Genomic DNA, 13,947 nt, shown 5'->3' with positions numbered 1-13,947 from the left:
TTTGGAATACAGTTTGCATTTTTTAACTGTGAGGATCATTTACCTTGGAAACAGTTCAGGGATGTGTTGGCTTTCCCATCATCTGGTCTCTTTAAGCCAAGACTGAATATTTTTTCTAAACTAGATGCTTCAACTTAATCTAAAGTCATGAGTTTGATAGAGAATCATTTAGTCAAATTTTGAAACTGCAATTATGCATATCAGAGGAGATAATAAATAATATTCCCTCATTATATCTATGCAAAGATTTTTCTCAGTTGTTTTTAAATTTTATTAATTTTCTGGAGTGTATTTTAAGGACAGAGTACTTGTTCTCAGGTGTTAAAACAAATAAAATGAAGCATCACAATGCAAACAACAAGGTATAGTACCTGAAATCTGGTGCAGAAGAGAAGGCCAAGTGGGCGATAGTCTCTAACCTAGTAGGAAACTGCTGCACGTGCCATTGCTTTTCTCTCGAGCCTGGGGCAAATCACCTAAACATGCTTTGCCTCATTTTCCTTTCTGTGTTATTAGCAGAATCTCTGCTTTTGTCTTTCTGAAACTATTCCAGATGTATAAATGGAAAATGCATTATGGCTCTTAAGTAATTTTTGGGTTAAGTGCTGACATTTATGTTGAGTAAACTTTTCTATAGGCCAGCTGTTGTATAGGCCAGTGTAGGCAGCCTTGTATAGGCCAGTTTAAATAGGACTAATGCTGTGAGAAAGGTGCTACTTACTGCTAGTGAGGACATAAAAATCCAGCCCTTTACTGGCCCCTCTTACCTGCAATGTGTCACTGTGTTGTACAAACCAGTATTGACTGATGTAAGCTGGAGGCAGGCTCTGCAAAATAAGGCCTGTTCTTTAGACATCCTGAGCAAACGACAAATTAATGAATGTTGCGGATAGCTGCAGTTCTGAAAATTATGCTGCTTTAAAACATGGCCTTTCGGCTGTTCTTCTGTGAGCAGGCTCTTGCAAAGGCTATTTTATTCACAGCCATCTCTAGTTATTGTTGTCTTCTTTTTGGTTGCGAATGCACAGGGTGCAGAAGAAAAGCACATTGTTTGTGCTAAAAATAATGAAGAATAATCATGACTACAATGCTGAAGGAAACTAAGAGAGAAGCTGGGAATGTTGAGCATTTGACTCTTCAGGCTTGGTTGGTGTTTGTTTGCATTTGTTATTTGTAATCAAATGAAACTTTGAAAGATAGGTTTGCAGCTGAGCTACCTTTGTCTGAAATGCAAAAGAGCTTTTCAAGCAATCTGCTTGACTTTTTTTTTTTTTTACTGGGTTATAAGGCTGTCTTCTCTGATACCTGGCAGGAATGAAGCAATGCTGAATGTTCAAGTGGCTTAGTCAGCAGAACTTGACATTTTCAAAGGCCAGAAAAAATCTAGACTTCTCAGCTTGTCTGTCTATTCTGCAGTTCACTGCCTCCCCAGCTGGAGGCATTTGGTCACTCAGTGCAAAATACAAGAAAAATACAATTGATGTTAAAAATTCCTGGCAGACCTCTTTTAGACTTTCCCTCCACTCTGTGAAATACGAGATACCATTAGCATCACTTCCACTAATTTATTTGTGTCTTATTTCAGCTCCACTGCTGGCTACTAGGCTTTCATCCCAGGGGATAAAACGTAAGTAAGAGCAAAGTAAATAGCTCTTCGTAAAACCCCCAGACTAATAAAGCAAAAATCTTACATTTCTCTCTGTCTTTTACTACACTAGCGTTCTGAGGGAAGGTATTACCCACGTTTGGCAAAAAGCTGACCAAGGGAGGATCAGGGCTGCAGGGCTGTGGAAGCAGGGAGGGATGTTCTGCGGGGTGCTCGTGCAGGCGTGTAGGCCAGCGCGTCACCTGGAGTTAACAAAGGTCATGAATATTAGCAGGACATTTTTTCACATCTCTGGCTGGTGCAAAACATGTGATCCTGTGAGAGCAGCAGATTCTTCCTGCAGGCTGCCGGGAGTGATGAGCGAGAGGAACGTGCAGCCAGCACGGCGCAGCCTAGGTTTTAAACATCACCCTTGCCCCAGAGGGTGAGCCGCTTTTTGGGGAAAGCCAGCTAGCTGTAAGCATCCTGTATGTTGCTCTGGAAACTGCATAGCTGCACGGTGTGATTTTGGAGTCCCGCTGCTGCTTCAGCAAAGGCACGGGACCACGGCATGGGGAGCTGTACCTCACAGCTTGCAGTCCTCTGCATGCCTCTCTCCTTATCATGTCAGCTTTTCTTGAAATGCAAGTATTTTTATTATGCTATATTATATTATATATGTATTACTGTTATATTGTTTTTTTGGTTTTTTTCTTATTGTACTCAGAGAAATGAAGGCTTTTGGTGATCAATCATACTAATAGTTATGAGAATAAGAGACAACTAAGAAGTACCCTGAAACCAGGGATGCTGTGGCTCCTTATGCGTGCCTGTGACTTGACTGTTCTGGCCAGAAGAGGAGAGCTTGTTGCAAACCAGGCTATGCATAAAGGTTTGTAGAACACTTCAACATGTTATTTGGGAACATAGAAAACAGTCTCGTTACATGTCAGTGGGATCCGGGCTTCAAATTCATAGAGGACAGATCATTGCCAGGCACTGGAAGATGGTACGGAAAGACTTGAAGAAGTGCCAGTCTCAGCTTGTCTATCCATAAATAGTGGCTTTGCGCAGGACTGCGTGCTTCGATCCCCAACTATGGTAGTCGCTTTGGAGAAATGCTGCACGCTATCACATAAGACCTGGTAGTTCAGACAGTGCTTAGCACTGATGTGGCTGTGTCACTTAGTGTTTCTGAATGTTGCTTGCTTGGGATGTGCTCCTGGGCTCTTTTACTATGATCTCATGAAGCAATTTTTTTAGAGTTCTGCTTGCTTTAGATGTAAGACTAATTCTGTGGAAGTCAGGGATTGAGTCTGCATGAAAATTATGAGCAGGACGAAGCTCTTAATGTAATGAACTTGGATGAAACACAGGGGTCTGGCGTCAATTATTACTGACACAGAACACCACAGATACATGACACCTGCCCATTTCCTTCCTGCATTTGTGGATGCAAATGAGTCTTGTGGTTATGTTGAATTCTCTGAAGTTTCCATCAAACATTGACTAGCACTTGCTCATCCAGAAGCTGTCAAGACTCCCCTGCCACCCAAATCAGTGGGAAGAGTTGTATAGTTTATTTCTGATTTTGGGACCTGGGTATAGTTCAGTGTAGTTATGAAAAGTAACGCAAGTCTAATAGAAATCAATGATCAGATTTTTGGATGTGAGTAAATAGACTAAAGAATATTTTGGGGATTGAGGTCAAATATTGCACAATGGTGCTGTTTTATAGGTTCATGGGTAGAGCAACAAATTGTTGTATCTAGGTCTACATAGATTAGTATTTCTGAACCAGCACTATGCTGTAAAAGCATCTATTTGTTGGTAAAAGCATCTATTTAAAGTCTTAATGTTACTTCTGGAATAACTGAAATTGCTCTAAGGTATGTGTTAAATTTTAACAGTAGTTATAAAAGAATTTTGCAATGTACATACACACAAATCCAGAGCAATAGGCCTAACTCCCTGAGAGCACAAGGCTGGCGCAGCGTCCCTTGGCTTCTTTTGGTAACACAAGAAATACACCACAGAAATATAAGCTACAGGCTTGAACTAATGGAACTGGTAAGGATGGACCCCTCTTTATATTGAACTGAAGGCTGCCACTGCATGAGACTATTACCTACATACATACATATATATGTATATACACATATTAATTTAAAAAGTCCCACTTCCCTACTGAGGAAAGATGAAAACACTGGAGTTAGAAACACATATTCTAGGGGGGAATTATTTTAAACCAGGTCTTTTTCTTTCTTGATTAAAGTCAAGCTATGTTGCTTAGGTTTGGCTTTCTTTTGGATTTTAGCTGTACAGAGAGGTAACACCCCTGATACTTAAAAGGGAAAGAAGAGTTTCTTAACTACTTCTGCTGTGCTATATTTCTTATACTTTATGGGCTTAGCCATTTTTTTCTGCATGGCATCTCTTTGCCAATAGGAAGCATTTAGTTTAGCCTTTCTTTTTTTTGGCTTGCAACCACAGTGGTGGCTTGTAATCTCCTCCAATCTTGCAAGCTGTTTGTCACCAGAGGCAAAGCTGAGGTTGGTATAGCATGTACAATCAACAGTTGAGCAATGGGAATCTCTCCTTTGTCATGCTTTGCATACCATTAGATTTGGAGCACTGTTATTTATGTCTCCTTCTTGTGGACTAGACACAAATTTGAGTTACTGAGTGTTTATTATGTTTATATATCCCATGATATTTCTTTTCTAACCTCTTTAACTCAAAAGTCAACACTCAGTCTTTCTCCACCCCTGTCACAAGTGCTCGTGTTTACAAAGCATTATGCAGCATCGTGGTTGAACTCTCCAAGTTGGGTGAGTGTGCTACAACACCCTAACACGGCTGCAGCACAGGCCACCCAAGGGGTATTGCTGCTTTGGAAGGGCCCTGCACCTAGACCGATTATAGCGTCCTCCCTGCAGCACTGCTTAGGTTATGCTGTTTCAGTTCTGGAGCAGGTTTGGCAGTAGGTCAACAATCCTAGGGCTGCCTGGTGTGCATGTAGATATATCTCAGCTCTGAGTTGTTGGATGAAAGGCATAAGCATGGCACATCTTGTAGTAAGAGAATGATAGTGATAATACTTAATGCTTTTATAGCCTTCTTTATTCACAGGTTGAAAGGAAGGGAGGTCTCTTGTGGGGGCAAGTGAAACACAAAGGTCAGGAATTTGTAAGAATTATGCAAGGCCCTGGCAGATGTGGCAATAGAACTAGATCTCCTACTCCTTTCTGACAGAAAGTTGTATGTAATGTCAAGAATCTCCTCATTTTACACTTAAAAAAAAGAAAAAAAAAACCCCAAACCCTATGGTGCAATAAGGACTATCATGTTGTATCCATTTCGTTATGGAAAGTAATTACAGCCCAGTAGCTATAGCCTACAATTAAAATCCTAATTTTAAAGTGGATATTCAGCATGTGTTCCCATGTAAAAAAAGAACCGTGTCCTTTATTTCTATTCTAAGGAGTGTAAACTGCTAAAGGTCTTGAAAAGACTGGCTGAAAGCCTGCCATCTTTCTGTCTCAACTTTTTTCAAATTTTCAAGAGTTGATTTTGCTTTGTCTCATTGCCTGGCATTTGGATAAATGTTAGATTTAGAAAGATCTTCCTTTCCTTCTTCTCCAGTAGGAAGGAAGGATTTACAGAGAAGCTGTATTTTTCTAACAGAAAAAGTCAGTGTTAGTGCTATCAAGGTCATGTACTTTCTTGTCGGTTAAGATCACCAGGAATGCCAGCTTGTGATAATGTCGTCTCACTCTACAGCTCTCTCTTTGAGTTCTTTGATGATATTCATCACATCCATGAGTACCTTTCACCCCTTCTTGGCAATCCCTTGGTATTCATGTAAACGGTCACTGTTAGATCTAATCAGATTTAAACATCTGCATCAAATGAATGTAAAGCGGTGGTGTTGCCTATACACTCCTATGTAGGCTGAGAAGAGGGAATTTTAACATGAGTGAATGAAAGATCAAAGAAAGGTGGAATTATCTTATAGTCTTATGTATCTGGAAGATGTGGCAATCAGCAGGGTGGGGAAGGTGTTTTTAAGGGAGTATCTTCTAAAAGTGTTATCCTCAAATTGCTCCTATGAGTCAATACAAGAGATGTGTTTAGGGAAACGATCAAAATTGGAAACCATGTTTTGTATATCCTTCTTTTTTAACACACTGTATATATAGTTCTGGTTTAGCTTTATATTTAACTACTTTCCCCATGTACTTTCTACATTCTCCTTTTAATCATTCTCTATGATTAAAAAAAAATAAAAATATTATTCTCTATCCATTACCTTATTTTGTCTTTCTTCCCCTTTTTGAACTTCTAACTTTACAGACTTTTCACTTTTATGGCCTTTGTTTTGTTTGCCTATAAATGTTTTTTTGATTTGCTGAACTTCCTCTGGGTCTTGGTGTTACTAGGATATAAAACTGCTTTCACACCCAGGCCCTCAATTCTTTTTGTATGTAAGAGTGATATGCATCTAATGTGGTCAAGAACAAAAAGGCTATTGTTTTTTCTGTTTTCTGGCCACTGGGGGAATGTAAGATACACATTTCTAATCTTATTGTGTTTGCTTAGTAGCCCTACTCAGCAAGACAATTGGTGCTAATACTTGGTACTAAACAGGCAAAACTTGATATGCTGATTGCCATTGAAAATTTTGGTCATTTCTCTCTGCATGAAGGCAACTGCGCTATCTGAAGGAGGTTCAGTGTCAGGCTCTTGCCAGAGAGCCAGCTCAGCCGACTGAACTGTTCAGGTGATCAGATCCTGATCTTTTTTAGTGAAAATGAGCTGAAGTACCTCTTGACCACAGCACTTGCTCTTCAAAAGATACTGTCCACACATGTCTGCATGGCATGGCTGTGGGTGGAAGAGGCTATACAGTCAGGCCTTACTGATAGTTGCTCGTGAACTAAACTTTCTAGGCTCGCGTTCCACAACCCTTCCTCTTGTTTGGACAGCAGTCCCACTCCTAGCCCAAGAAATCTTTCCTTCAGAAGTGTTATTATTAAAAATATTTATAAACCCCACAAAGGGTTTTGACAAATCAGCCTTGCCCAAGAATGGGAAGGTCTCAAACACCTCCAGCTCTGACCTCCTTTCCTAACTGCTTGGGGTTTTAGGCAGTGCTTCAGAAAGGAAACTTGGGCAGTCTGCTGCTATTTTTCCTCAGGTACTCAACTAACAAAAACCCAAATATGTGGTCAATGACGCACTGGAGTATTTTGTTGCTTCGTCAAGCTGCACCTAGTGGCTTGACTTGTCTGATTTCCGTTCCAAGTTCCTGATTATCCATACGTATGTTACGGTTGAACATAAGTCAGTGTTTACTATGTTGAGCCTTCTCCAAAATGTAGATGATAAATGAGGCAGACTGTTGTGAATCAAATGTGAGAAAACAGAAATTAATGGAAAGTGCCTGAAGGTGGAGGGTGGCACAGCTTCAGTACAGGAGGCGGCCTGCTTCTCCAGCGTCCCTGAGATCTGCAGTGCTGGGTCTCCTACCCCATGGTTTCCCTGTTGGGAAAGGCTCAAACTGCACCAGCAAAACGGACCAAGCTCCCCATAAGGGTGCGAGGAATTTCCTATGAGTCTCCCCAGCTCCCGCTTTGTGTGCAGGGAGTGAGGAGGGATTTCCTGCTCCTCGGAGCTGCCTGTGTCCTGTCCTTTTTATCTCGGGGTGGGGACAGGAGAAGTGCCGCTGCCAGTTTAGCAGCTCTCCTGCTCTGGCCCTCTTTGTTTGTGTCTTCGGCTGAGACGAGCAGTGTTGAACGAGCAGGTGCTTTTCAGACGCACGAGCTACGTGACTTGGCACCGGAAGAAGGCTACGCCAGCTGCAGTACACGACACACCGCAAATAATATTTCTCTGCTGTCAGGTAGGAAAGTATAATTTACTGTACTTACTGACAGCATCCTCCATTGTGTTTTTTGGGGGGCATCTTGGGCACACTGCTTTGTATGCAACTGCTTTTTGGTGAATAAGAGTTTCCACTGCGTGCGTTTGCGGTGCGGGAAATGCTGATCCTAGACACAGTGATCTCTTGTATGTTGTTGCTAGCTGTAACAGCAGCTTGGCGATGGCAGGCTGTGTAAGGCACTTCTTGCCTCCAGGATCTACCTAAAGAAAGAAAATTTAAGCAAGGAACTAAAAAAAGTTTAGAAGCCTAATTTGTTTTGTTTTTATATAAGAGCTTCTGGGCTCTATTTCACAAGTGTAAAACAGAATGGATCCTCAGTCCAGCTCTCTTCTGGCTGTGGAAATAAGTGTATGTTTTGTCTTTAAATAGCGGATAATACGTTTGTTTATACACATGGCACAGAGAGGATCCACTCTGTGACGGGTTTTAGGTAAACATCTGTTAAATATTGCTCAGATGGTTTCTTCCTTTCTTTAAAAGGCCCAGAGAGTTAAAGTTTCACTACTTGAGTTTGTATCTGCCTTCTGTTGCTCACGAGGTCAACAGCTCCTCTTTGGCAGCGGGAAAGAAAAAGACAATACGGTTCGGCGGGGGATGCAGGAGAGCAGTTAGGGTCAGAGGTGTGGAAATATATTGACTACGGTTGAAATGGAACCAAAACCTGAGGTGCGTTGGAAAGACTGAATTATTTCTGAGCTGAAATTCTTTAAAAAATGGGCATAGGTAATTGTGTGTCAAATGTTTTAAAAATCTGCCAGTCCAAGTGGGGTACAACGTGAGTGGAAATAGTAAATGTAGCCTGTTAAGCATGTAAGGAGGGGGAAAACAGTAATCAAACATATACTGGTATCTGGTAGTCTGGAAGGCTTCAGAACAATTTTTAAGGCAAGAATAATTACAATAAGGTCAAATGCAGTTAAGCTGTGGTAACCCACAACTTTTTGCATGAAACTGGTTTTTGAGGCCTGCTGAATTCCTTATCGGGAATTTCAGTTCCAGTGAAACTTTGAGTATATTCCCAGAAAGGAAACAATATTTAAATCTAGAGAAGAAGTATTAGCGTGAGAACCGTGAGGCTGGCGAAGAGCTGTTCAAAGGAAACATGTCAGTCAAACAGTATTGACCTGGATCAGAATATCGTACCAAAAAAATGGAGGACCGTGATAGCAAAAATGAGTGTAAGCACAATATAAAATACAAAAGGAAGGGAAGGCAAGAATTTTAGCAGGAAGCTGTTGTTTGCAATGGCTGGAGAAATAAGACCAGATAGAGTATCTGACTTAGCTAATACCTGCCACCTTCTCTTCTTTCCTTCAACCCATTTGTAGCTCTAAAGCTACATTTTAACTGCTGAATTTCAAGCCAAGGCTAAAATTCCTGTTTTAGCACTGTTCCATCTTCCACAGCTAATACTGTGGCAAAAGTGGCCTTAGCATCCAGATTATCCTAATGCAGAACAGGAGGGAAAAAGAAAAAGAGGTGGAACTGTATTTTGCAAATGTTTCTAGCAACACCTGGAACCCAAAGCCCCCCCCAGAATATGATGTTTTTAGCTGTGGAAGTTTTTATTATCTCACTAGGATCTGCGGATTAGACAAAGCATCAACATGTTATGTTATGAACCTCGAAATCTATGAAATTTCTTTCCTTTTGGCAAGTTGTAAACTCTTCAGGGCAGAGATCTGTAAGTCTCACCCTGTTCATTAGCAAGTTGGCCCCAGCTGGGAACATTTCTGCATTTCAGTGACAGCAGAGCTGGCCCAAGTGGTGGCCAGGAGCAAGGAACCGATCATGGCAAGCCACTAACCGCTGCATGCATGTGCTGCGAATACATCGCTCCTTGTCCCCCTTCCCTCCCTCCTTGCATGCGCGGCCTTGGAAACAGCAACAAAACTGTCAGACTTGCAGTTTACGGGGTTTATTGGCATCTCGGAGGGGAAGTAGCTGTAGCTGTTTGGCCTTTCTTTCCTCCTCGCCGTTGCTAAGGTGTGAGTTTCCTCTTTGCTGCGGGGCCCCTCTCCCCATGCACTGCACCCCCCAAGACCCCCTGGCAGGCCACCTGCGAGCCTCTCAGCCGAGGAGGGGAGGCGCACACTTCTGCAGCGGGCCCTTCTCTATTGCGCATTACAATGGGACACCTTAAAATAAGATGAGCAGCCTCAATATGCGGGATTGCTCCTGGATCCCACGGAGCAGCAGGTGCCCACCATGTATGGTCAGTTCAAGCCGCTGGCCTCTTCTGCGGTGGCACCTGCAGCGGCATGAGCCTCATGGTCTGCTCCCTGTTCAGAGCCAGCCACAAAAACGCAGCGGAGAAGTGCCGTTAGCAGCGTGCCTCATGCACACTCAGGCCTCGCTCTCCCTGCCGCCTTGCTCGCAGGCTCTGGAGGCTCCCTCCCATCTCCCGCGGTCTCACCTAGGTGCTGCTGCAGAGGTCACCAGGGATGATCTCACCACCCGGCCATGTCCCTAGGGCTGAGCAGCTCTCACCACTACCCGCTGGGACATCCTGTCTGCAGGTCCCTTCCCGAGGCTCTTCCCATGCCGCAGTCTGCAAAGCAGCGAGCCTGCCCCGCCATCCTGCTGCAAGGGTCGGGGTCCAGCTGACGTGTGCAGGCGTCAGGAGAGGAGCAGCGTTGGTGGCGGTGCCTGTGCTGTTTGGTCGCAGTGTCATGAACAAGCAGTGTATCACGGTGGCAGTGATCTCCGCACACTGTTCCAGATCCATCTTTTGTTCCTAACTGTGATGAATTAAGCTGTTCTGGTAGCAGATTGCTGTGATGAGGTTGCTTTCCAGCATGGTGAGGCACCGCTGCCCACCTGGCTGTGGGAGAAGGAAGGAGTTTAGTGGAGGGACATTTTGCCCCGATGGTGGTGTGAAAGATCCAGCTCAAAGCAGAGCGTCGAGGTGAAGGCTGTAGCTGGGGAAGAAAGGTTTCTGTTGGTTCCTTAGAGCTTGTATAAACCCAAATGTTGTTTCAAACCAAGGCAGCATCACTGAGTTAGCAAGTGTCCGCAGAAGGAGTTAGGGGGAGCAATTCCCTGCGTGGGTATGACCAGCTATTTCTGCCTGACTGAGAGGTGGCTCGTGTTGAACAGCTCAGTCGAGACTTTCTCAGCTTTCTCAGACTGGCCATCTGAGTGTCCTTGTGCTTAATGGCACAGATAAAACAGTCATTAACTGCTTCTTTTAAGAGAGCATTTTCAAAAACAGAAAGTACTCAGAAATGAAATCCCCTTTAAAGAACAATTTTAAACTCAGGCCCATCTGAAATCTAGGAATTTTGAAATAAAGATTGCAAAATAGAGAAATTCTGATATTTCATCTATGGTACAATAGCCCAGGTAACATTAACTTGCCCTTCACTAGGGACTGCTTTTAACCATTTCTGTATCTCCTAATGCTATGTTCAACATGCTGTAACAGGTTAATTCCCTTTAATGTGAAGGGCACTATATAAAAACAGATAATATTTATTATATAATAAGCCTTGTGTATTTTCTTTACAAAATACATCAAAGATACTGGAAACTGTTTTATATTCCTCCAAAATAAATCATGCTGTCTTTGCATTAATACCATTTACAGATTGCTTTAATCTTTGAAGTGCTAAACACTAACTGAATCTGCCTGGATAGTAACCACTATGCCTATCAGGAAACAGTGGGACTAATAAAGCAAGAAGTAGTGAATTTCTAGAGCAAATATCAGTAAGTCACTAAAAGAGACATGATAACGTTCTTCATTACAAATAAATGTGTTGTACGTGCTGTGTGTGCACCCTCATGCTAAACTTTGCTGGGACAGATTGCTGTCTCTGTCTCTCTAGTGTCCTACTAAGTGTGAGTGCTTCATCTCAGCAGTCGAGTGCCTAACATATATCACACACATGAAAGAAAAACTGCAACCGATAAAATTTGCATGGGCCACTTATAAGGGGAAGTAGAAGGGGAAGGAAAGGTGCTGGATCTAAACTTTTATGCTTGTTTGGTGTTTGCTATCATACCGTAAATACCAGCTCACTGTTTTACAGTTTTCCTCAGCATTCCTCCGTGCTCTTCTACTTCGTTATATTATTTATTCATCCCTGAGAAACATCCATGTGTTTCTCAAGGTGTCGCTTTCCCCACAGCCTTCACCCAGAACCTGATGCTTCCTGTCCCCGGTCCTCGGTGTAGCTGTTAGCGCGTTTGTTAAACTCCTTTGCAGGAGCAGGAATTTCGCCCTCGCTCTGGCACGTCGGGGCCGCAGCCCGCCACCAAGGGCACGAATGCGCCTTCTTGGCCCCCGTAGCGCTGCTCGTCTCTCCAGCCTGCAGCGGTCGGGAAGTGCCTCGGGCAGGCTTTAGTCCCTTACTCGTTCCAGTGTCCTATCGACTGTAGTGCATTTGGACTGAAAAAAGTCTTAGTTGTTATTCCTGACACTATGTGTCACTGAAAACACAGACCAGTTAAATCTGTTCGAGACTTTCAGTGTATGGAAAATCATCTAGAACAGTTACTCTGAAATAGCTGTTCTGAAATATCCCTGAATGCAATAAGCTATATTTCATCCTCTTGTTTTATTCAATAATGTTTTCAAAATAAGTAAGCTGTAAAGGATTGTTTAACTCGCATAATGATGAAATAAAATGTTAACCTTTTACATACCGTATGAAAAACCTTGATGCGACTAACGGAAGAAAAGGTGGATAAGTCATATTTCCTTTATTTAGAAACAATTTGGGAGAGATTCTGAGCAAAAGGTGATTAAAAAAAAAGAGCCAATCCGATCAAGGTTTTGGGATCAAGGACAGCACGCAACATATTTGTAAATGGGCTTTACATAATTTATTGATATTAGCATAAAGTTACAGCTTTACAACTCTGTAAGTGTTGAGTTACACATCATCTGTAACAGAGACACCTGTTTAAATCTTAATATATGCAAAATGTCACTTGTTACCTTCAGGAAAAAAAAATACAGTTCTTCCACTACAATTAAGAAGCAATTCTTGTCTTCTCACCCGCACTAATTTATGCTTATTACTTAAACAAAGAAATACAATTTAAATGCAATGAAAGTCTCATTTTTGTGATTTGTCATTTTTTTGATACTGCAACAATTTTAATGAAAGTGAAGCAACCAAATAGTGGATTCTTAAGACTGTGCTCCTACAGAGTTATCAAGAGCCTGAGCAAGACTCATAGCAGCCGTCTAATTAGGTCATGTTACGCCAGGAAAGTTATGCTCATAAATAAGCATAAGACTGGGGCCTAACTTTGGCTTTTGAAGAGGCTTTAGAGATTAGAGAGCAACCAAACTGTATGTCTGGAGGTTTGCCAATCGATCTGTTTTAGAGCCATAAAATCGTATTTTCCTGTGCAGGGAAATTGTTTATAATCATTTTGGTAGTTAACAACATGCACCTTTTAAAGGAAGAAGGTTGTCTCTGTAAGCTCAAGTTTGGAACTGTTCTCTTGAGGGAAAACCGTTAAGCATGGAGTCAGATATCCTTGAAATAACCCTATGTATTTGCAAAGAATGCTCAGATTCCTGGTCTGCGAATTCAGCTGTAAGAACAGGACAGAGAATATCTTCTTCCGATTTGGTTTTTAAATCGCTTGGTTATTTTTCCCTGCCTCGCAGCTCAAAGCTTCTTTCTGCCAGCACTGAGCCCTAAGGGTCTCCTTTAATTTCTGCCTCATGTGTCCCCCCCATTAAAGAAAACAGGGTGTTACGTGTTCTCCTTGTAAGGAAACATGACTGCAGTAAAAATACTTGACTGACACGAGTTTCTCTTTTTTTAATGGAAATAGGCAGGGAAAAGCCCGTATATTGGCTAAGCTTAAGGGCAGTGAGGAAATATTAGGTGTTGTACTGCTGTTAAGGTTTGGTTTGTATTCATCTTACGGCTAACTTTTGGAAAAGCAAATATTGGTCCCACTACGGCTTTAATTACCCCTTAAAACAAAAGCATTTGTTTAAAAGAATAAACTGTAAGCAATTAAAGGGCAGCTACTGCATATGTGCCTTGGTCCATATGCTAACTTAGATACATATATATATATACACATTTATCTATATCTTTATCTCCATATATAAGTATATAAAAGTTCTTCTAAGTCAATGGGAATTGTAAGTGTGTGGCTGTGGAAGATTTTTGTTTTCAAACAAGAAGCAACGCCATTAACGGATGGAGGCGGTTTTCTTATTCCAGTGAAGTCACTTATTCCATACACATTTAAGACTGGCGTCTCCAGAAAGTTTGCTGGAACGGAATTCTATTAAAAAAGCAAAAAGCATTGAAGTTCTCGCTGTGTAGTCTGTTATGAGGGCTGAAGACCAACACCCAATTTAAACTGCAAGGAGACTGGGGTTTGGTTCCTGCACCGTTTCCAGTGCTGTCTTTACTAGAATACAATCCTCCAGAAC

The sequence above is a fragment of the Dromaius novaehollandiae genome, chromosome 4, assembly GCF_036370855.1.
Source record: "Dromaius novaehollandiae isolate bDroNov1 chromosome 4, bDroNov1.hap1, whole genome shotgun sequence".
Classification (NCBI taxonomy): domain Eukaryota; kingdom Metazoa; phylum Chordata; class Aves; order Casuariiformes; family Dromaiidae; genus Dromaius; species Dromaius novaehollandiae.
The sequence above is the reverse complement of the archived record's forward strand: the minus strand, read 5'-3'. Positions refer to the sequence as shown.